Source organism: Anomaloglossus baeobatrachus, chromosome 1, assembly GCF_048569485.1.
Source record: "Anomaloglossus baeobatrachus isolate aAnoBae1 chromosome 1, aAnoBae1.hap1, whole genome shotgun sequence".
In the NCBI taxonomy this organism is placed as follows: domain Eukaryota; kingdom Metazoa; phylum Chordata; class Amphibia; order Anura; family Aromobatidae; genus Anomaloglossus; species Anomaloglossus baeobatrachus.
In genome coordinates this window covers 723386587-723408799 of record NC_134353.1, presented here as the reverse complement: position 1 = coordinate 723408799, position 22213 = coordinate 723386587, and the positions used below count along the sequence as shown (strand labels likewise).

Here is a 22213-nt window from a genome sequence, read left to right as displayed (position 1 = left end):
GCAGCGGAGCCCGGTTCTGGGTTTCTGCGGTCAGACGCCATTTCTTCTGCGCCCTCTTCTGTACGATTTCCCAGCAGTGGACTCGTTGCTGCCTCCAGTTGCAGGCTCTTCAGTTTCTGCTCTGCCTCTTCCAGCAGCAGGCTTCTGGCTCCCTTTCTGTCCCGACGTCTCTGAACGCCTCCGCTCTCTTCACTTGCGAGGTCAGAACTCTGCAGGGGATCTCTGGGTAGCCACATCTCTTCGTGGGCGGTAACTTCTCCCAGCGCGGGCTGCTGTTGTTTTTTAGCGCGCTTTTCATGGTGGCAATATGGCGGCGCTTCCAATTTTTCAAGCGGACCGCCCAGGCACATGGTCACCTGTCTGAACAGGTCTAGTCCTTATCCTGTTCGTGACGCCAGATGTGAAGCCCCGCAAGTATTGTGTCGGTGCATTACCTTCAGGGACTCCACTCAGCTGGATCTTGTCACAGGTAGGAGATCTTCTTCTAGGATTGTCGTGACGCCACTCTCAGAATTGCGGTCAGTGGGGACCGCCACTGCAGATTAAGGGATGCCTGGGGCTGATGGTGGGTGCAGTCAGTTGTAATAGCCTCCTGAGAGTGAGGCAAGCCCCAGGGCCCTGTGTAGGTGTGTAGAACCACAAGGCGCAGAATAACTCAACACAAGCAGAAGGTCTTTCAGGGGTTTTACTCACAGAAGGTGGCAGAGTGAGTAACCCGGGCGTAGCTGGGATGAACCAGGCTGGAACCAGGTATCCTTCAGGCTGACTGATGAGGGTGGCTACCGACTCGCCTTCCTTAGCCCTTCTGTGGTTTGTGGTAACCCTGACTTTTAGTCCCTATGGGGGTCACCCAGGGAAGTAGCTGCTCCCCTCGTTTGTTTGCCGTTTGCTTGTCGCCTGGACCAGATCACTCCAGCTGCTTGCCTCCTGTGAACTATGGGCCCTAACTGTGGCTACGTGGCTGCGGCTTTTGTGGTGTTGTGGCGTGGGCTTTAAGGGCCCCACACCGGCAGGTTTAGCAAGGAAAGGTGGATCTATCCCCGCACCGGGATCTGCCGCCCGTTTGGGCCTGGTACTCCCTGACAGTCTCCTTACTTTCCACTACACTGCTCTCTCTCCAGCTGTGTGTGGTGTTCGGGCAGCACTACCAGGTGACCGTTCTCCCCCGTCGGTAGTCACTGCGCGGACGCTGTTAGACTGCAACAGCTCCAGGGTCTGCTTCTGCTCTTCCTGAGCTGCACACTAAACTGGCTCACTCGTGGGACCTGCACTGCTGCTCCTGTCTGAGCTCCACTTCCATGCTCCTCACTCCTCCACACTCTGCTTCAGACTGTTTACTCCTCCTTCTCTTTTCCCCTTGTGCCTGCCTACGCCACCTAGCAACCAGGCTCTCTACCACACCCCTTGAGTGGAGATGGAGGCTTCGCCCCCTCCACTCCTCAAGTGGAGGTGAAGGCTTTGCCCCCTCCTGGGATCCCCAGGGGTCCTCCCAAAGGTACATGTGTGAGACCTGATCACTATGCGCCTGTGTAGTCACACCTCGGTCAGCCTTCTGGATTACCTGTATTGTACTGTCCCCAGCATGGGTGCAGTACTCAGTGGTGCCTGACCAGGTCAGGGGCGCCACATTCCCCCTTAGTTATCACCAGCACGTCCTCGGGCTGCAAGACAACATTTTAAAATGCATAAAACATTAAAACATGGTAAAACTTTTAAAACCACCAGGTACCATACATCACCACCCTCCACCCACAAGTCCGTTAACCCACCCAAAACCCTCTCACGTTGGCCGCGCCTTCAGCCACTTCTGGCAGGATGTAGAGGCGGCTTTCATGGTCTAGTGGTCTTCAGGACATACCTGGCCTGGTGGAGCCGCGTCTTCAGCCTCTTCTGGCAGGATGTAGAGGCGGCCTCCACAGTTGGTGCTGACCAGGTACCCTCTTTGTGGTGGAGAGCCAGGCCCCATAAACAGGCATGCTCTCTGGTTGCAGGCGAGCCAAGGCCCCATAAACGGACGTACTCCCTGGTTGCAGGTGAGCCAAGCCCCTAAACAGGCTGGCTCTGGTGGTGGTACCTCTGGGGTAACTATGTACACTGCGAGAGTTTGTGGCTATAGCCAGTTCATAGCCTTAAGGTTCATGGGTTTCTCACATTAGTTCATGTGGGCACATTTCTTAAACATTAACGTTGCAAACTGGTCAAAACTGTAACTTGCTGTACTTCTTTCTTTACTTTACATAGATTCCTCCTTACCAGGGCTTGGGCCTGTAGGGCTGCGGCACCTGTTGCTTTCTCCATCTCTGTCTTTTCCTTCTTCTTCTGTATCTGTTTCTTTTTCTGTTGAGACAGCAGGTTCACTGTAGGGATTGCGGGGACATGGGGTAACATCCAATGCATACCATCCTCTTTCTCCTTGGTGCATGGTGAATTCCACTGAATCTCCCATCTGTAGGTTCCTTCCTGGATGTCCTCTGGGCAAATGGGCTCTAACATCCCTTCTATTCACAAAGATGCCTTCTTTCATACCAGGAGCTACTATGAAGCCATATCCTGATTTCAAGCTGAAGTCTTCTACTACACCACGACAAAGTGGACCTCTAACCTGGGATTTGGCCCTTCTCAGGAACCGTTTCTCTTCCAAGTCTCTGGCCATGACTTCGTCTTTCTGCTCTGGAGACTGCGGTGCAGGGGAAAACCTTGTTCTGCTACGGCGCCGTGTCTTGCGGACTGGATTCTGCGAGGTACAGCTTACCAGCTCCCAGGTGAGGCTCTTAGGCAAATCTTCTTCAGCAGACGGTGTCAGGTCTTCTTCATCCCAGCGGGAGTATGGCAACATCTCTGGCTCTGGGCATGGATCCACTGCTGGTGGCTCCTGAGTCAGCTCCTCAGCTTCCTGGCCTCCCCTCCCCCTTAGTTCTTCTGAGCACTCCTTTGGTGGTAGTGCTGGGGATGGACTTTCTTCAGCAGGCCCAGGCGGGGGACTCTTTGGCGTGGTTGCTGCAGGGGTTGCCGGAATCCTCTTGGGGGTGTGCGGAGGGAGCATGTACTGATCCACCATCTCCTGTGGGAACTTGGCCTCCATGTCAGCCTTCAGCTGCCAGTATGCGGAGTCTTCACCTATCAGGGATTTCCTTGCAGGGACCTCCTTGGGCCGGGGAGTGGTGGCTGCTCTGGCCTTGCAGGCCGGGGAAAATGGTGATGCAATCTTATCTTGGCGGGCCGCGCCCGATATGGCGGCGGCCTGGTCTTGGCGGGCCGCGCCTGGCATGGCGGCGGCCTGGATGGGCACTTCTGGCGCAGCTTGGATCGGCGTCGCAGCTGCGATGGGGTCTTTGCAGGCTGGGCTGGGCGTCGCTGCAGCGATCTGGGCTTGGCGGGCCGCACCTGACGGGGCTGCGGCCTGGTTCAGCACCTCACTTGCGGTGCGGACGAGCGTTGCGGCTGCGGTAGGGTCTCGGCGGGCCGGGCCTAGCATGGCGGCGGCCTGGGTCAGCGTCACACCCGCGGCATGGATGAGGGTCGCGGTGGCAGCCGGTTCTCTGCGGGCTGGACTGGGCGTCGCTGCAGGGACCGGGTCTTGGTGGGCCGAGCAGGGCATCGCTGCGGCGGCCGGGGCTTGGCGGGCCGCACCTGGCGTGGTTGCGGCCTGGCTCAGCGTCGCCGCGCCGGGCGCCTCTTCAGGGACTGCGGGCGTGGCAGCAGGGGTCGGGGCACTCGCGCCGGCAGGGACATCACTGGACTCACCCATCGGTGGCAGCATCGGGGTCTGAGTCGTCACCGCCCGGTCTGGCACTCGGCGCGCGGCTCTCCCCTCATAGGCCTGAACCGCGGCAGCCATCTCCAGAAGTTCCATGCGTTCTTCTCTGATCTGCTCCACGACCCGGGTCTCCAGTCGGTCGCAGAACTGGGCCAGCTCCCGATACCACCAGGCAGCGGAGCCCGGTTCTGGGTTTCTGCGGTCAGACGCCATTTCTTCTGCGCCCTCTTCTGTACGATTTCCCAGCAGTGGACTCGTTGCTGCCTCCAGTTGCAGGCTCTTCAGTTTCTGCTCTGCCTCTTCCAGCAGCAGGCTTCTGGCTCCCTTTCTGTCCCGACGTCTCTGAACGCCTCCGCTCTCTTCACTTGCGAGGTCAGAACTCTGCAGGGGATCTCTGGGTAGCCACATCTCTTCGTGGGCGGTAACTTCTCCCAGCGCGGGCTGCTGTTGTTTTTTAGCGCGCTTTTCATGGTGGCAATATGGCGGCGCTTCCAATTTTTCAAGCGGACCGCCCAGGCACATGGTCACCTGTCTGAACAGGTCTAGTCCTTATCCTGTTCGTGACGCCAGATGTGAAGCCCCGCAAGTATTGTGTCGGTGCATTACCTTCAGGGACTCCACTCAGCTGGATCTTGTCACAGGTAGGAGATCTTCTTCTAGGATTGTCGTGACGCCACTCTCAGAATTGCGGTCAGTGGGGACCGCCACTGCAGATTAAGGGATGCCTGGGGCTGATGGTGGGTGCAGTCAGTTGTAATAGCCTCCTGAGAGTGAGGCAAGCCCCAGGGCCCTGTGTAGGTGTGTAGAACCACAAGGCGCAGAATAACTCAACACAAGCAGAAGGTCTTTCAGGGGTTTTACTCACAGAAGGTGGCAGAGTGAGTAACCCGGGCGTAGCTGGGATGAACCAGGCTGGAACCAGGTATCCTTCAGGCTGACTGATGAGGGTGGCTACCGACTCGCCTTCCTTAGCCCTTCTGTGGTTTGTGGTAACCCTGACTTTTAGTCCCTATGGGGGTCACCCAGGGAAGTAGCTGCTCCCCTCGTTTGTTTGCCGTTTGCTTGTCGCCTGGACCAGATCACTCCAGCTGCTTGCCTCCTGTGAACTATGGGCCCTAACTGTGGCTACGTGGCTGCGGCTTTTGTGGTGTTGTGGCGTGGGCTTTAAGGGCCCCACACCGGCAGGTTTAGCAAGGAAAGGTGGATCTATCCCCGCACCGGGATCTGCCGCCCGTTTGGGCCTGGTACTCCCTGACAGTCTCCTTACTTTCCACTACACTGCTCTCTCTCCAGCTGTGTGTGGTGTTCGGGCAGCACTACCAGGTGACCGTTCTCCCCCGTCGGTAGTCACTGCGCGGACGCTGTTAGACTGCAACAGCTCCAGGGTCTGCTTCTGCTCTTCCTGAGCTGCACACTAAACTGGCTCACTCGTGGGACCTGCACTGCTGCTCCTGTCTGAGCTCCACTTCCATGCTCCTCACTCCTCCACACTCTGCTTCAGACTGTTTACTCCTCCTTCTCTTTTCCCCTTGTGCCTGCCTACGCCACCTAGCAACCAGGCTCTCTACCACACCCCTTGAGTGGAGATGGAGGCTTCGCCCCCTCCACTCCTCAAGTGGAGGTGAAGGCTTTGCCCCCTCCTGGGATCCCCAGGGGTCCTCCCAAAGGTACATGTGTGAGACCTGATCACTATGCGCCTGTGTAGTCACACCTCGGTCAGCCTTCTGGATTACCTGTATTGTACTGTCCCCAGCATGGGTGCAGTACTCAGTGGTGCCTGACCAGGTCAGGGGCGCCACAGGCACATTGCTACAGGATGGGGACAAGGATGGGGCACATTACTACCAGGGTACAAGGATGGGCACTTTACAACAAGATGGTACAAATTACTATAGGATGGGGATCAGGATGGGGCACATTACTACACAATGGGGTACTTTTCTACAAGAAGGGGAACAGGATGGGGTACACTACTAAAAGATGATGACCAGGATGGAAAAATTGCTACAAGATGTTGGCAAAAATTACTACATGGGATAATTGTAATATTACTTACAAGAAGGGAACAAAATGTAAACAAAAAAAAATAAAATAAGCTTGATTTTTTTTCACCATAAAAATGCTTTTTATATATAAACAAAAAAAAGTGCATGTTTGTTATAATAAACAAGCAAAATCTGTTCAAAAACAGTGATCCAAAGTTGTAAAGAGAAATAAATGGTACCACTCAAATAGTCACTTGGTCCTGCAAAGAATGAGGCCCACCAAATTTTTTTTTTTTCTATATGCGGCCCATATACCCAGCTGAGTTTGAGATCCCCTGCTGTAGAGAGAAGGTTTCACACAACGGTACCGTGAATTTGCATTCGTGCACCTTGATTGTTGCGTACTGTAGGCTGCAGTCATTATAGCGCGGTAGCCGAGTGGCCTCAGTGGTGGAGGCCAGTCTGACTGTAGCATAGTGTAACTAAGTGTATTTTTGATTTTCTGTACCATTCCCACTTTGTTTTCTGATTGCTGAGGCGTCGGCTGTAGTCCACCCCAAGCAGTTTACTTATTTACCTCTGCAATTCCTCATACCCCCTTCCCGCTGCCTCACATCAGTTGCGTGTACCTGCCTGTAAATAAACCCTGTTTTTCTGTAGTCTTGTCTTGTGCCGCAACTTACTCTGCACTGCGGTGGTCCCTGGGCCATTGCTTCATTTGCATCAAATCTATACAACAGTGGTGGGGACAAATGCTCAGGACACACCTAGGTAAATATCTCAAAGGGTTTTCCAATTTGGGTCACTTCATGTGTGTTTCTGTTGTTCTGCCAGTGTGTGATGGGGTCTGAAATAATTTCTAGCCAAAATGATTGTCAGAAAGCCAAATGGTCCATCATTCTGGGCCCGCTGTGTGTCTGCTAATCAGGGTCACTGGAATCAGCACCTTTCATTCAGTCCCTTGTCATCTTTTTGCTCCTCTGAAAATTGAAGTACATGGTATTTCTATGGACGAATTTCCACTAGCGTGTCTTGTCGAAACCTCCAAGATGTTGTTCATTTGAGGTCAGACATATTGCACATTTTTAACGTCTCCATATCATCACTGCATCTCAAATATAACTTACAGGATTGTTTTGAGATGTGATACAATTTGCTTTCTGGGAGTAATGTCAGCTCCAGCTAATTTCCTCCAGCGTGATCAATCTTCCCTAGCTTTATGGGACTGACAGATCGTCTGGAGAGAGACAGAAATTGGAAAGTAGACTTATCAGGAAGTATTGACTTTGCAAGGCTGTTTGCTTTATGGCATTATAAACTTTCTCCTTTAGTAATACACTGATGTTTCTTTTCTCACTTTATTTACTTTCTTTTCGCTTTGATCATAGAATGAATAATGGAAGCCGATGCTAGGGAAAAAAAATGAATGTCTTAATAAGTAGCTCAGGTCATTTTTCTCTTGTGGTAATATGCTACCTCTGCCTGAGTAAAATATAGCAACAGGCGAGAGGATGCTGGAAGCCTCCGCTGCAATTGGTTGCTTTGTTTAAAACCCCAAAGGGAGATAAGCATATCACAAGAACCTCTTCTTTATATTTCTCTATGCTTGCCAAAGGAATTGTGTTTATTTCTCTCTGTAGTATGAAGCCATACGTCCTGGGGTAAGATGAGGCGACACAGAGTTAATCTCAGGGTTTGAATTGAACTGATGTCCTCTGGAGAGAATCATATGTGTTTTCGAATGTACAATGAACTTTATAAGGAAAATAGCGAGCGTTTTTAATGAACCCTATATGCTTTGTCCGGGATGGTTTTTTCTATGCTGCACAGTTGTGTAGTATAAAGGAACCTGGATTGGAAATACGACTTGAAATTTGTAGTCTGTATGATCTTCTTTCGCAGGAGAGGCACATACAGAAAAGTCAGTCTGGATTTGAGAAAGTCAATAAGTTTCCTTTTTTCATGAATTTCGGGGTAAACAAAATAATAGCAAGACTTTTTGACAGTACTTCTTTAACCTTTGTTATAATCTTCCATGAAATGACAAGATACAGGGCTGCACCTAGGTAATAAATGTCAACAATGAGAAGCCATCCTTGTTAATCATCTTCAATAGTCATTGCATTCACTGTAGGATTTCAAATGAAGGCAACCTGGGCTAGAGAAGAAGTAATTTAGCTCCAATAAGGAATTAACTCTCAGCTCTTTAGTGATGTTTTATCATACTTTTGAAAATGCTATCGGTTAGGGAAAGAATGCAAACAGTTGATTGGTTGTAGTTTAGGGTTCCCACTAGTGCTTTCTTATAAGAGGAATTTAATTTTTTTGTAGTGTATACTCATTTTTCAAAAAAAGTGGACCCCGAGTAAATAAACAGTTGCTTCAAACTTTAACTTAGATGACCCTAATTATTTTACACTATGCCAACAACATTTGTGTGAGTTTAATACTCTTATGTTAGGCCCCCCACTTGATGGAACATACTAAAGATTGCAGTTGCGCACGTTGAGTATTTGGTGAATTTTTTGCATCAGTATTTGTAAGTAGTGAAGGGTGGACTTGCAGATCAATGGGACCGGTGGACCTAACCAGATTTAAAAAAAATCTGGTTTCGGGCCAGATGCCAATCCCCACATAAGTCTATGGGCATCAGAACCCAGCTATTAAAAATTGTGGTAGACAGGATAGGGGATAGGAGCAAGTAGGCTGCACTTACTGAGTCTCCAGCGTGGCTGTAACTGTTTACTAGTCAGTCATTCACTTTCGGGTCTATATGCACTGCTTTCCCCACCCACCAGCATCTCTGATTTGGTTGCAGTCAGATGCACCCCCACCATGAGTGGCAGCATGACAGCTGACTGCTTCCAACCACAGATGCTATGTGCATCTGTTGTGTGTTAAAAATAAATAAATAAAATATTTGGCATACGGTCCCCCCATATTAAGATACACAGCACAGATAAAGCATGCGGCTACAGGCTGCAGCCAACTGCCATGTGCTTATCTTGGCTTTGTATCAAAATAAAAGGAAACGCATGTGGCTTTTTTTAGTTTTAATTATTAAAATAAATATTTTTAAAAAAACTGTGTGCATTCCTCCCCCAATTGTGATACCCAGCCATGATAAAGCCCGACAGCTAGGGGCTGGTATTCTCAGGCTGGAGAGACCCATGCTTATTGGGCCCTCCCCAGCCTAAAAATAGCAGCCTGCAGTCGCCCAGAATTGTTGCATCCATTAGATATGACTATCCCAACACTTTACCCATCTCTTCCCGATTTCCCTTTTGTGGTGGTAATCGGGGTAATGAAGGGTTAATTGCAACTCACACCTGCCACTAACTCCTAGATTACAGGTGAGAAGGGTCTATGTGACCACCATTATTAATCTGCAAGTAAAAATAAATAAACACAAACACCGAAAAAAAATTCTTTACTTGAAATAAAGTACATAAAACGCCCTTTTTCATCACTTTATTAACCCCCAAAACACCCCTGCAGGTCCAACATAATCCACACAAGTTCCTACGATGATGCCAGCTCTGCTACATCTGATGTCACAGAGCGCAATCATGGAACATGACAAGTGATCAGCGGTGATGTCACAGCTGGAGGTTCCCATGGCCCTCCACCTGTGACCACAGGTAATTTGACTTCAGGGTACTCATAGAGATATATAGACACCTCCTGTTACTAATCTAGGGCTTAGTGACAGCTGTGAGCTTCAAATAACCCTTTATTACCCTGACTGCCCATGCATCAGGGCAATCGGGAAGAGACGAGTAAGGTTCCGGGACTGTCGACTCTGCTATTTTTAGGCTGGGGGGCCAATAAGCATGTTACTCCCCAGCCTGAGAATACCAGCCGCCAGCTGTCAAACTTTTTCATGTTTGGGTATCAAAATTGGGGGGGACCACACGCTGTTTTTTTTAAATTATTTATTTAAATAATTAACCCCTTCACCCCTGGGCGATTTTCTTCCGAGTCATAACTTTTTATTTTTCCGTCAATCTTGACATAAGAGGGTTTATTTTTTGCGGGACAAGTTGTACTTTTGGATGAAACCATTAGTTTTGCCATGTAGTGTACTGGAAAACGAGAAAAAAAACCCAAGTGCAGTGAAATTGTAAAAAAAGTGCAATTGTATGATTGTTTTTGGGGTATTTAATTCACAGTGTTCATTATATGGTAAAATTAGCATGTCATTATGATGCCTCAGGTCACTACGGGTTTGTAGATACTACACATGTATACTTTTACTTTTATCTAAGGGATTGAAAAAAAATTTTGAAGTTCACTTTTTGCTTCACTTTCTGAGACCCATAGCAGTCTCACTATTCGGGATTTGGGGCCCAGTGATGGTTTATTTATTGCATCTTGAGCTGGCATTTTTAATCATACCATTTTTCTGCAGATACTGCTTTTTGATCTAATTTTGGCGTTTGGATTTTTTTTTCTCCTGTGTGCCGATCAGATTAATTAATTTTATCATTTGATAAATCGGGCATTTCTGAATGTGGCAATACCAAATATGTATATATTTTTAATTTTTTTAACTGTTTTATTTTCAATGGGGCAAATCGGGGGGATTTGAACTTTTATTCTTTTTATTTTTTCATATTTTTAAAAACTTTTTTTTTACATTTTTTATTTATTTTGCTAATCTTCCTTGGGGACTTTATGGATCAGCAGTCTGTTCGCTTGTTCATTTCTTTTGATCAGAGCTGCACAGCTCTGATCAGCAGAAATGTAGTGTTCCTGTGAGAGACGGTGTACTGTCGGCTCTGACAAGAAATACGTCATGGTCACATTAGGGGTAATCACAAGACCCCAAGCTACCATGGCAGCTATTGGCTCCCCATGTTCACGTCACAGGGCCGCCGATGATGGCGGGAAATAGCGAGATCCCTACCATGGCCATTTAAATTGTGCTGTCACATTTTGACAGCACGATCTAAGTGGCAATCAGGCATGGGTGGATTGCAGATCCACCCATATCTATTAGCTGTTCAAATCAGCAGACATGTGCAGGGGATACCATTGGCTCACCACAGCAGCCAGCGGTGATTACTGCGACATGACCAATGACGTACCAGTAACTCATTGGTCGTGAAGGGGTTAAAAAAGCACATGTGGTTCCACCTATTTTGATACACAGTCAAGATAAGTGCACGCCTGGGGGCTGCAGCCTGTAGCCATATGCTTAATCTGTGCTTGGTATCATAATATGGGGGGACCATATGACAAATATTTTATTTATTTATTTATTTATTTTTGCTGTACGATAGACCCACAGACAGCATCTGTGATTGGTTGCAGTCAGATGGTGTCACACAGGCTGGGCGTCCGTCTGCAGCAACCAATCACAGACGCCGGTGGGTGGGGAAAGAAGTGCCTATGCAGTGATGGTAATGAGTGACCCCAAAAGGGAATGAACGGCCTCGGGAGCAGTTACAGCAGCACGGGAGCCTTGTTAAGTAGAGCCTGCTTGCTTCATTCTCATTTTCTTTATTTTTCCTTTATTTTTTTTACTTCCCGGGTTGCTGGCTGCCGATCAATACCCGGGCCCGAGTCCGGCACTTAGGTACTTTTACAGTCCGGGTCTGCTCATCACTATTTGTAAGCCAAAACTAGGAGTAGGTATAAAATGCAAAAGTGGTGCCCGTGTTCCTATTATACTTTTCCTCTGATTGTCCCACTCCCAGGTTTTGGCTAAAAATAACTGTAGGTAAAAAACTCACCAAATACTCAATGTGTGGATGTGTCCTAATGCTCCATCTATGTAGGAGCCAGTAGGAGCATCTGGCTTGTAAAGCCACATGCACACATTGAGTAATTGGGGAGTTTTTACCTCCGTAATTTGCAAGCCAAAACCAAGAGTGGGTAAAAAATGCAGAAGTGGTGCTCGTGTTTCCATTATAGTTTTCCTCTTATAGTTCCACACCTAGTTTTGGCTGCAAATATGGAGTTAAATTACTCACTATATACTCAATGTGTGCACATGGCCTTAATGTCCCAGAAAAACTCCTGAAAGGTGATTATGATTAAAAAAATCTTGATTTGAATTGTTGGACATGAGCATCTGGCTACCTAGCAGGCATTAAATTACCAGCTGTGACTTGCTACACAATTAAAGGGAGTGTCCAATTTACTGACAGAAATTGGAAAATTCATAAACTGTGACGTTTTGCTTGGTAAAGTGTAAGTATATGCATGTTTTAATAGTACTCTGACAAGCAAGGCAACCAGCTTCCCTTCTTTGCTCTCTGTAGATAATGACATGGCTGTTATTGCTTCCATATGATGAAACTGCCGTATTATATCAAAAGCTCACCTCCTCTACATTCTCTATTTCTGTGCAAATGCAGCTCTTGAGTCAAAAGGCAAAAGTCTCCTGTATCAGAACAAGTGCTGATATCTTTTTACACAGGCACAGGAATAGAAAAGCAGTCACTTGATATCACACCCAATGTCATCATATCGATGCGGTGACAGCCAAGTTAATTATTTATGCTGAGCAAAAGTAGGCATCCAGGTGTCTTAACGGAACAGAATGGACTCTGTCAGAAAGTTTCTCCTATGTAATCTGAAGCCAGCATGCTGTACAAGTTAACACACAGTTTACAGCCAGCCATCTGTTATATCAAAGTGTGTTTTTGTTTACCTGCAATGTTAGCTTAAGCCTGTTAGCTTTATCATTAGTGGGTCTGAGGAGCACATGAGCTTTAGTCCCCTTCTGTGATTATCAGGTTCTGTCTATGGAAATGTACACGGAAAGCCTGGCATGGGCGGTGGCAGCTCTACTAAATGAAAAAAAAAATAAAATCTTTCTTTGTGACAGAACAGCTGCACACAGTAATCTAAGTCAAACATCGTTAGACTCACTCTCCTTGCCTACATCATGCTTCTCTCAGATGAGGTAGCAAAAACCTGTTAATAGATTCCCGTTAAGCTTCCGAAAACAACCTCTAAGTTTAATGCACTTTCTGATTTTTATCTATATAGTGAAGGGTAAAACTCTTTAGCGTAGCAAAAGGAAATTATTTTCACAGCATCACCAGTTATACCTATTGTTTTATGATGACTGGGCTAAGCACATAGGGGGGAGTCTTCCATCTTCCTACAGTAATAGTTATGCAGATTTGGGTAATTTTAATGTTACTTCAGTAAGGTTTTGCATTATCAATAGTGATGAGCGAGCATACTCACTACAGCTAGTTACTCGAGCCTCAAGCATCTGAGTTTGAAAATGCTCAAGTTTCCCATTGACTTTAATTATATTTGGTACTCAAGTCGTGTGTGTCCCAGAAACACGATACTCGATCGAGTAGCAAGCAGTGGAGAGCACGCTTGCTCATCACTAATTATCAACTGGGAATTTCAATGCAATAAAAAAGATATTTTAAAATAACACTGTTTTGCATACCTTGGACACATATCCTTTTGACATGTTTAGCATATCTCTTGTTAGCTCTCCACGCACTTACTTGCTGAGGAGCCTTTGACAGACTTGTGTTAATATACAACAGCTAATTAGAGTAGGCAGAACTGCAAAAGGAGAGAAGGAACAACGGCATTGACTAATAAAGAAACAGGAGGTGTGTCTCAGACTACCTGAAACTCTGTGTACTCGTAGACACGGCAGTTAAGTTGCAGTCACAGCCCATAGCTCTGGCCTAATAGAAGCGAGCAAAAGAAAAAGCCAAGCAACAAGATCTGTAGAAAACAAATGGAATATCATCATTCTCTGTAGTCAGTGACTTAAGGCTACTTTACACACTGCGATATTGGTCCCGATATCGCTAGTGTGGGTACCCACCCCCATCTGTTGCGCGACATGGGCAAATCGCTGCCCTTGCTGCACAACATCGCCCAGACCCGTCACACATACTTACCTGCCCGGCGACGTCCCTGTGACCAGCGATCCACCTCCTTTCTAAGGGGGCGGTCCGTGCGGCGTCACAGCGACGTCACTGAGCGGCCGCCCAATAGCAGCGGAGGGGCGGAGATGAGCGGGACGTAACATCCTGCCCACCTCCTTCCTTCCGCATAGCGGCCGGGAGGCAGGTAAGGAGAGGTTCCTCGTTCCTGCGGCGTCACACATAGCGATGTGTGCTGCCGCAGGAGCGACGAACTACATCGTTACTGCTGCAGTAACGATAATCGAGAATGGACCCCCATGTCACCGATGAGCGATTTTGCACGATGCAAAATCGCTCATCGGTGTCACACGCAGCAACATCGCTAATGCAGCCGGATGTGCGTCACAAATTCCGTGACCCCAACGACTCCGCATTAGCGATGTCGCAGCGTGTAAAGCCCCCTTTAGATATGATTGTTGACCATGGAGTGTCTTTAAATATAAACTGTCATAATACTTTACAGCATAATGCCAGAATAGAAGTATAGAGCCCATCTCTGAAGGATAAAAACTGAGAAGCTAGAAGCCAGAAATGAATAGGAAAAAAATCATTGAAAGGGTATTGGGAGTTAATGGCTAAAAGAATAAAACATAGGGCACCATGTAACTATTTTTTATTTCGATTTTTTAATATTGAACTGGAGGGTCACTTTAACTTGATTCTGTATTTTAATATAACGGATTTCTCAATGTTTTTTCCCTACTTTTTCTCATGTATAATATTTTTCAATATTGTCATTGGTTTCAATATCCGCTCAGCTGACTACAATTTCACTTTGAAATTTACAAAAACAAGGGTTCCTTTGTTGCTGATGGTATTCCATATATTAGAAAAGTGGTATATATACCTGAGGTGGCAATAAAGTTTAAAACAAACTATATTAAAACATACTGAATTCTATCAAAAGAAGTCTTAGTGATGATGTAGTGTCGGCCCCACGTCGGGGGTGCCTTGTGGCCATTAATGTCAGGAAGTGAATGAACGCAATCATTCAGGAAGACACAGCCAGTGGCATGTTTTCAGCTGCTCTGCGGTTTTGATTTGGTGTCACTGTCATCTTCTTAGTAATGTCTCGATGTGTTTTACTGTTTTATTTTCCCCCAGTCTCATTTGATATGGCTCTTTAGATCGTGTAGTGTTTGACATAATAAATAATGGCAACAAACACCCTTATAAGTTCAATAAAATTTTATTCAGTGTCATTATTGGACCCTTTCTTATTTTTTCAAAATATTTTACGTATGGTAAAAACAAATTAACTTTAAAATGACTATTAAAGGGAATATGCGCAGATTCATGCTGCCCTCACTATGGGCTTCGGGATATGCTAAAAGACACACATTAAAAACTTAATTCTTAATCTGAAATGTTGAAGCATATTAGAGAAAACATAGTTTTAAGAAGAATGTCCCATGCGGGGAACTGTCCACTTGCAGGGTCACAGTTATGGGAATCAGACTGGGCAGCTGCCAAGGCCCCCAGGCATAGAGGCGCCTAGTGTTTGTTCCCTCTACTCTACCTCCGTGAGGAATCTTCAAAGCTGCATGCAGTATCACTTCTGGCATCCGGCGACCAGACAGGAAAAAGTGCAAAAAGCATTTCTGTAGTAGACGCCCAACTTCTGCCTCCACATTGGAGCTTAGAGCAGGAGAAGAGGAAGAAATAAGTTAATCTTTGTTCTGTCCTCCTGCAATACTCTTGCCTGCTGCTGCACTGCCTAGTGTTATTTACAGTAGCATTAGGCGATGGCGGAGGCAGAAGCAGTCATGCATGTACTACAGCCCTGCACTCTGCATCTTCTCATGTACTGAGATCTGGCCATCCAGCCACACTTTGACAGGCTTATAATCTATACTGAGTACTGACAGCTGATGTTCAGCATCAGGACCTTACTACACAGCCTGAAAGCGACACCTGACCACTGACCTAGTCCAGATGTTACACAGCAGCACTTATCAGGACACAGTACAGTAATTGTGTTGCCACCCAGGAGAAGGGTTTCTATAGGCGACAATAAAGCACTGGTCACTGTTGAGGTTTTTTTTTTACTGCACCTCAATACCAGTTACACACTGCACAGCAACACAACCTCCAATGTAATAAATGTAAAAAAGAAATGAAAAAAAAAACAAAACAAAAATACAAAGATGAAGTGATATAAAAAATGAATGATACCTGATGTCACTCATCAGGATTTTTGGGATCTATGGAGGACACGGCAGTCAAACCCCAGAGATCTGGAAGTTATCCTATGAATTATGGGTACAGGCTACTGTGTGGTGTGTGCTAGCAGCAGGAGTGATGGCTAGTGATAAGTGAGCACTACAATGCTCGGGTACTCAGTATTCATATGAGCAGTTGAATGCTCGGATGGGTGCAACTTGAGTACCCAAGTATAATAGAAGACTGAGCATTTTTATGGAAGATTTACACAGTATAGCTTTCAGATTTCTGGGGTCCTACTGCCGTGGACTCCATCAATCCCAAGAGTCAGGACTCTGATGAGTCCTGGCTGAGTGGAGTGGAGGTCGATAGTGTACACCACCACTCCATTCATTCTTAAAAAGGACACCAGAGATTGCTGAGCTCAGGTCTTGGCTGATCTCCTGTTAGAATAAATGGAGCGTTAGTGCGTATGATCAACTTCAGCTTCCTTCAGTCGGAGTTCCTTGATTCTTGGAATCAGTGCTGGCCACAGTGGTCAAGCCCACAGTGATCGAAAAGTTATCCCTTGGATAAAGGATAACATTTAAACTTGAGAACACCCCTTTAAGAGATATCCTTATATATTTTTTGTGGCTTTATGTAAAAAATTCCTGATTCGATTGTGGGTCTTCTGACCTAAACTTAAACTGAAAGTCATCTCAACTAGGCTAGATGAGAATTGCTATGTTAATCTAGCAGTAGCCTATTGACCGGCATCTGCTAAATGCATTATGAACAGGTCCAATTACTTGTCTGTCAATGACCTCCTTTAAATAAACTGCAGACCACAAGGGAAATTTATATTGTATGGAGAGCATTTGTGAAGAGCAATTTTCACATCTTCCCACAGATTCTCAATGGGATTTTGGTCTGATTTTGGTCTAGACTGTGACTGGGCCATTCACATACATGATTAGGCTTTGATCTACACCTTTCTATTGTAGCTCTGGCAGTATGTTTAGGGTTGTCCGTCCTGCTGGAATTGGGACCTACATCTCGATCTCAAGTTTTTTTTTTTCAGCATCTAACAGGTTTTCCTCCCGAGTTGCCCTGTTTTTAGCGCCGGCCATTAACTCTGACTAGCTTCCCTGTCCCTGCTGAAGAGAAACCTCCCCACAGCATGATGGTGCCACCACAATGTATGACAGTGGGAATGGTGTTTTCAGTGGGATGTCCAGTGTTTGTTTTCTGACAAATATAGCATTTTGCATTTGGCCCAATATTTTGGGAGAGGGGATCTCATGTGACTAGAGACACAGCTAGCATGAGGAAGAAGGTGTTAGGCTGGGGCCACACGGGGACTACTGCGATCCCCTTGCATGAGACTCGGCTCGTGCTGGCAGTACAGCAGAGCCGAGTCTCATGCTTGTGTCCTTGCAACTGAGGTCCGTTCGTGCGAGCAGACCTCAGCTGCGGGGGGCGGGCCGGCACTCAGGAGGGGAGGGAGGGATTTCTCTCCCTCTCGCCTGTGTAGCCGGCTATAGACATTCTCGCTCTGCACGCACGGTACACCGGTGTACCGCAAGTGCAGTGCGATTTTTCTCTCGCCCCATTCACTTGAATGGGTGCGAGAGAAAGAGTCTCGGATTACAATCGCAGCATGCTGCGATTGTTTTCTCGGTCCGATTAGGGCTGAGAAAATAATCGCTCATGTGTGCTGTCACACAGGCTAGAATTGGTCCGAGGGGAATGCGATGTTTTATCGCACTCCACTCGCACCGATTTTCTCGCCGTGTGGCTTAGGCCTCATGGTCAGAGTAGAACTATTTCAGCTTAAAGCAAAACACTATTTTTGCCAGAAAACTAACACTGTACATCACCCTGAAAACACCATCCCCATTGAGATAGTGAAGCAGGTTGGAGTTGATTGGAAGATGGATGATGCTTAGTTGATAACTACAGGGCAATGCTGAAGAAGAACCTGTTAAACACTGCAAAAGACTTGAGACTGGGGTGTAGGGTCACCTTCCAGAAGGACCTTAAACATCATACCAGAGTGACAATGGATGGTTTAAATAAAAGCATATTCATGTGTGTAAATGGCCAAGTATATAAAAAGACTGACCCGCAGATCCAATAGGTGTGAACAGTTGTCAGCTAAAAACATAATATAAATACAAAAACACATACAGCTGCACTTTAGAATGCTAAAAATGAATAAGGGAACTCCAGTATTCCATTACTCCCATAGGAGTATTTGAAAAAAAAAATTCTTAGGTTACGTATTGGCATGTGGGCCCAATAACCATGACAAGGTGATCTCATATATTTTTTTTCAAATACTCCTATAGCAGTAATGCAATACCAGTGTTTCTTTTTTCATTGTTTGCATTCTAGAGGGCAGATGTATGTATTTTTGTAAATGGCCCAGTATCAGTCCAGACCTAAATCCTATTGAGAATCTGTGGCAAGATGTAAAAATTGTTATTCACAGATGCTCTCCATCCAATCTCACTCAGCTAAAGATCCTGTGCAAAGAAGAATGGGTAAAATGTAATCTCAAGATGTGCAAAGCTGGTAGAGATATCCGCCAACAGACGTGCAGCAGGAGGTTGAATACAATTGCACATCATAATTTTCAGATTTATATTTTTAAAATATTTAGAAAGCCATGTGTCATTTCCTATATACTTCACAAATGTGAGCTACTTTGTGTTGGTATATCCCATAAAATCACAGTAAAATACATTTAAATTTGTTGGTGGAACGTGAACGAGATAGAAATACTTTTTCGAGACACTGTAGTACACTGCACTGTGTTGTGGAGTATTTCTGGGTCAATAATAGGTTTATTAAGTAAACAGTGGCATTTGAATGAGGTGATAAATGGAGCCCCCTCTTCTATCTTAGATCTCACACATATGATTGTTCAACCTAAGCATATAGATGACAAGACTGCATTCACAAGATGCTGCATGATATCATTGTGTATTCATGACAAATAATCCTGCAATGCAAAACTCAACTTTGTAATAATTAGTGATGAGCGAGCATGCTTGTAACTACTCGGTACTCGCACGAGTATCGCTGTACTCGGGCTGCTCGGCGGGGACCGAGTAATCTCGCGATACTCGTGCTGTACTCGTGGTCTTCATCCCTGCATGTTGGCGCTCTTTTGAGAGCCAGCCCTCATGCAGGGATTGGCTGGCAGACCACTGCAATGCCACAGCCCTGTTAGTTGTGGAATTGCAGTGATTGGCCGGCCTGCACAGCGTGACCGAGCCTTTATACCGGCCGGCGCGCTGTGCTCTGCTCACAGCTATCCAGACAGTGAGTGCAGGGAGAGTGTCGCTGATTCAGGGAAAGCTTTGCGGCCCTTTATAGCTTTTTCAGTTGCAGGGCTGCAAACAGTGTGACCAAAAGTCCTTCTCAGGACTATTCTAGTTGTATACAGGCAGGCAGGGTATAGCCAGGTCGGAGTACAGTAGCAGAGTCCTTCTCAGGACTATTGTTGCTATATACAGGCAGGGTATAGCCAGGTCTGAATACAGGCTAGTGACCAGAAGAGTCCTTGTCAGGACTATTGTACCAGTATACAGGCAGGCAGGCAGGGTATATATAGCCATTCCTAGTGGTGACCGTATACCAGCCTTCATCATATCTGGGGCTGGTGTACACAGTGTAAAACAGTCCAGATAGTGTCTGACTTGTCTGTAATTGTCGCTCCCCAAAAAAACCTGTTAGGTTCTTATTGCGTCCGTGCTTGGTTTTTAAAACCGCACGTGTGTGCCTGTCGGTGGCAGCGTACAGGTGCACTTGTGTGCAATTTCCACAAACTTTGATATAACGCACAAGTAGTGAATATACACGTCAGCAGTGCACAGCATTGCAAAATGCGCAAGGGCATTGGCAAGGAACAAGGAAGTGGACGTGATGGTGGTGCAGGCAGAGGCCGAGGTCGTGGGCAAGCTCTAATTTCGCCACAACAAAGGGCCACATCTAGTCGCTCGCACGTCCTGTCCCAAATTCTTGGGGACCGCAGCAGTACACCGCTCTTGAACCAAGACCAGTGTCAACAGGTTGTTAGTTGGATAGCAGATAATGCTTCCAGTCAGATTGGCACCACCACAAACACTCTGTCTTCCACACGGTCAAGTGTCAGTAGCCGTGATACTGCACCGCACATTTCTGAACCTGATCCTCCTTCCTACCACCAGGCTGAGTACACGTCCTCCTCGGACATTAATGATCCCACACTTGGACACTCGGAAGAGCTGTTCACGTTTCCATTCACACATTCTGGCCTCTCGCCAGCTCATATTGAAGTGGGTCATGAGGAGATCGTCTGTACAGATGGCCAAATATTTGAGCAGCCACGTTCTCACGAAGTTGGCAACGTGTCTCAACAAGTGGTGGACGATGATGAGACACAATTGTCAGGAAGTCAGGAGGAGGAGCAGGGTGCGGAAGAGGAAGACGACGTGGTGGATGATCCAGTAACTGACCCAACCTGGCAGGAGGATATGCAGAGCGAGGACAGCAGTGCACAGGGGGAGGGAGGCGTAGCATCACAACAGGCAGTAAGAAGCAGGGTGGTGGCCCCAGGCAGAAGTCAGGCAACCGTTCCCCGAAACAACACGACGACACAAGGTGCCTGTACAAATGTTAGGTCTTCCCGAGTCTGGCAGTTTTTTAAGTTGGATCCAGATGATTCAAAAAAGGCCATTTGCAACACCTGCCGTGCCAGCATCAGCAGGGGTACCAAAACTAGCAGCCTGACCACCGCCAGCATGATCAGGCACATGTCAGCCAAGCACCCGACTTTGTGGGAAGTACAACAGAGTCGAGGAGCAGTGCTTGCTGATGTCACTGCTACGTCTTCGCTGGTTGTGCATGCGAGCCAATCCCCTGTCCATGCTGCCTGCGAACAAGCCTCCTCCACTCCTGCACCTGCAGTTGCCTACGCAGAAAGAACACCATCATCAAGCACGTCCTTGTCCCAGCGCAGCGTTCAGTTATCCATTCAGCAAACCTTTGAACGCAGGCGCAAATACACTGCCAACACCCCACATGCCACAGTTCTAAATGCTAACATTTCGCGACTGCTTGCGCTGGAAATGTTGCCTTTTAGGCTGGTGGAGACAGAAGCATTCCGTGACCTGATGGCGGCAGCTGTCCCACGTTACTCGGTCCCCAGCCGCCACTATTTCTCCCGGTGTGCCGTCCCCGCGTTGCATAACCACGTGTCACAAAACATCACACGTGCCCTGAACAACGCTGTTTCACCCAAGGTCCACCTAACCACAGACACGTGGACAAGTGCTTGTGGGCAAGGCCGCTACATCTCGTTGACGGCACACTGGGTTAATATTGTGGAAGCTGGGACCCAGTCTGAGCGAGGGACGGAACACGTCCTTCCCACACCAAGGTTTGCAGGCCCTACCTCAGTCAGTGTTTCACCCACACTCTACAGCTCCGGAATGTCATGCTCTTCAGCCTCCTCCTCCTCCTGCGCATCCTCATCCACTGTACCCTCCACACCAGTCACAAGCTGGAAGCACTGCAGCACTGCCTCGGCGAAGCGGCAACAGGCTGTGCTGAAGCTAATCTGCATAGGTGACAAACCCCACAATGCAGAAGAGCTGTGGACAGCTCTGAAACAGCAGGCAGATCACTGGCTCACACCTCTGAACCTAAAGCCAGAAAAGGTCGTGTGTGACAATGGCCGGAACCTGGTGGCGGCTTTGAGGCGAGGCCAGCTGACACATGTTCCATGCGTGTCCCATGTGCTCAACCTCGTGGTTCAGTGGTTTCTAAAGTCATACCCAGAGCTGTCTGATCTGCTGGTAAAAGTTCGCCGCCTGTCTGCACATTTTCGAAAGTCACCTACTGCTTCAGCCGGCCTTGCCGGCTTTCAGCGCAGTTTGCATCTTCCGGCTCACAGACTGGTGTGTGATGTCCCCACGCGTTGGAATTCAACTCTGCACATGTTGGTCAGGATATGTGAGCAGAAGAGGGCAGTTGTTGAGTACCTGCATCACCTAAGCCGTCGGGAAATGGGTCAAACTCCACACATAACACCTGAGGAGTGGAGATGGATGTCAGACCTATGTACCATCCTCCAAAACTTTGAGGACTCCACCAAGATGGTGAGTGGTGATGACGCCATTATTAGCGTCACCACACCGCTACTCTGCCTTCTAAAACGGTCTCTGCTGAAAAACAAACATGATGCATTGCAGGCGGAGCGCGATGAGTTGCAGCAAGAAACAGTAGTGGGTGTGGGTGATGATAACACACAGCCCAGCCTCGTCTCATCACAACGTGCAGTGGAGGACTATGACGAGGAGGAGGATGAAGACATGGAGCAACTCTCCGGCCAAATTGAGGATATGACATGCACACCA

At 47.3% G+C, this 22213-nt stretch overlaps 1 protein-coding gene across 2 annotated transcripts in view; it reads left to right on the top strand.

Annotated features, from left to right (window-relative positions):
* Window positions 1–22213, top strand: part of ADGRD1 (adhesion G protein-coupled receptor D1) — a 1069475-nt gene that overhangs the window by 1019034 nt on the left and 28228 nt on the right. The window lies entirely within an intron of this gene.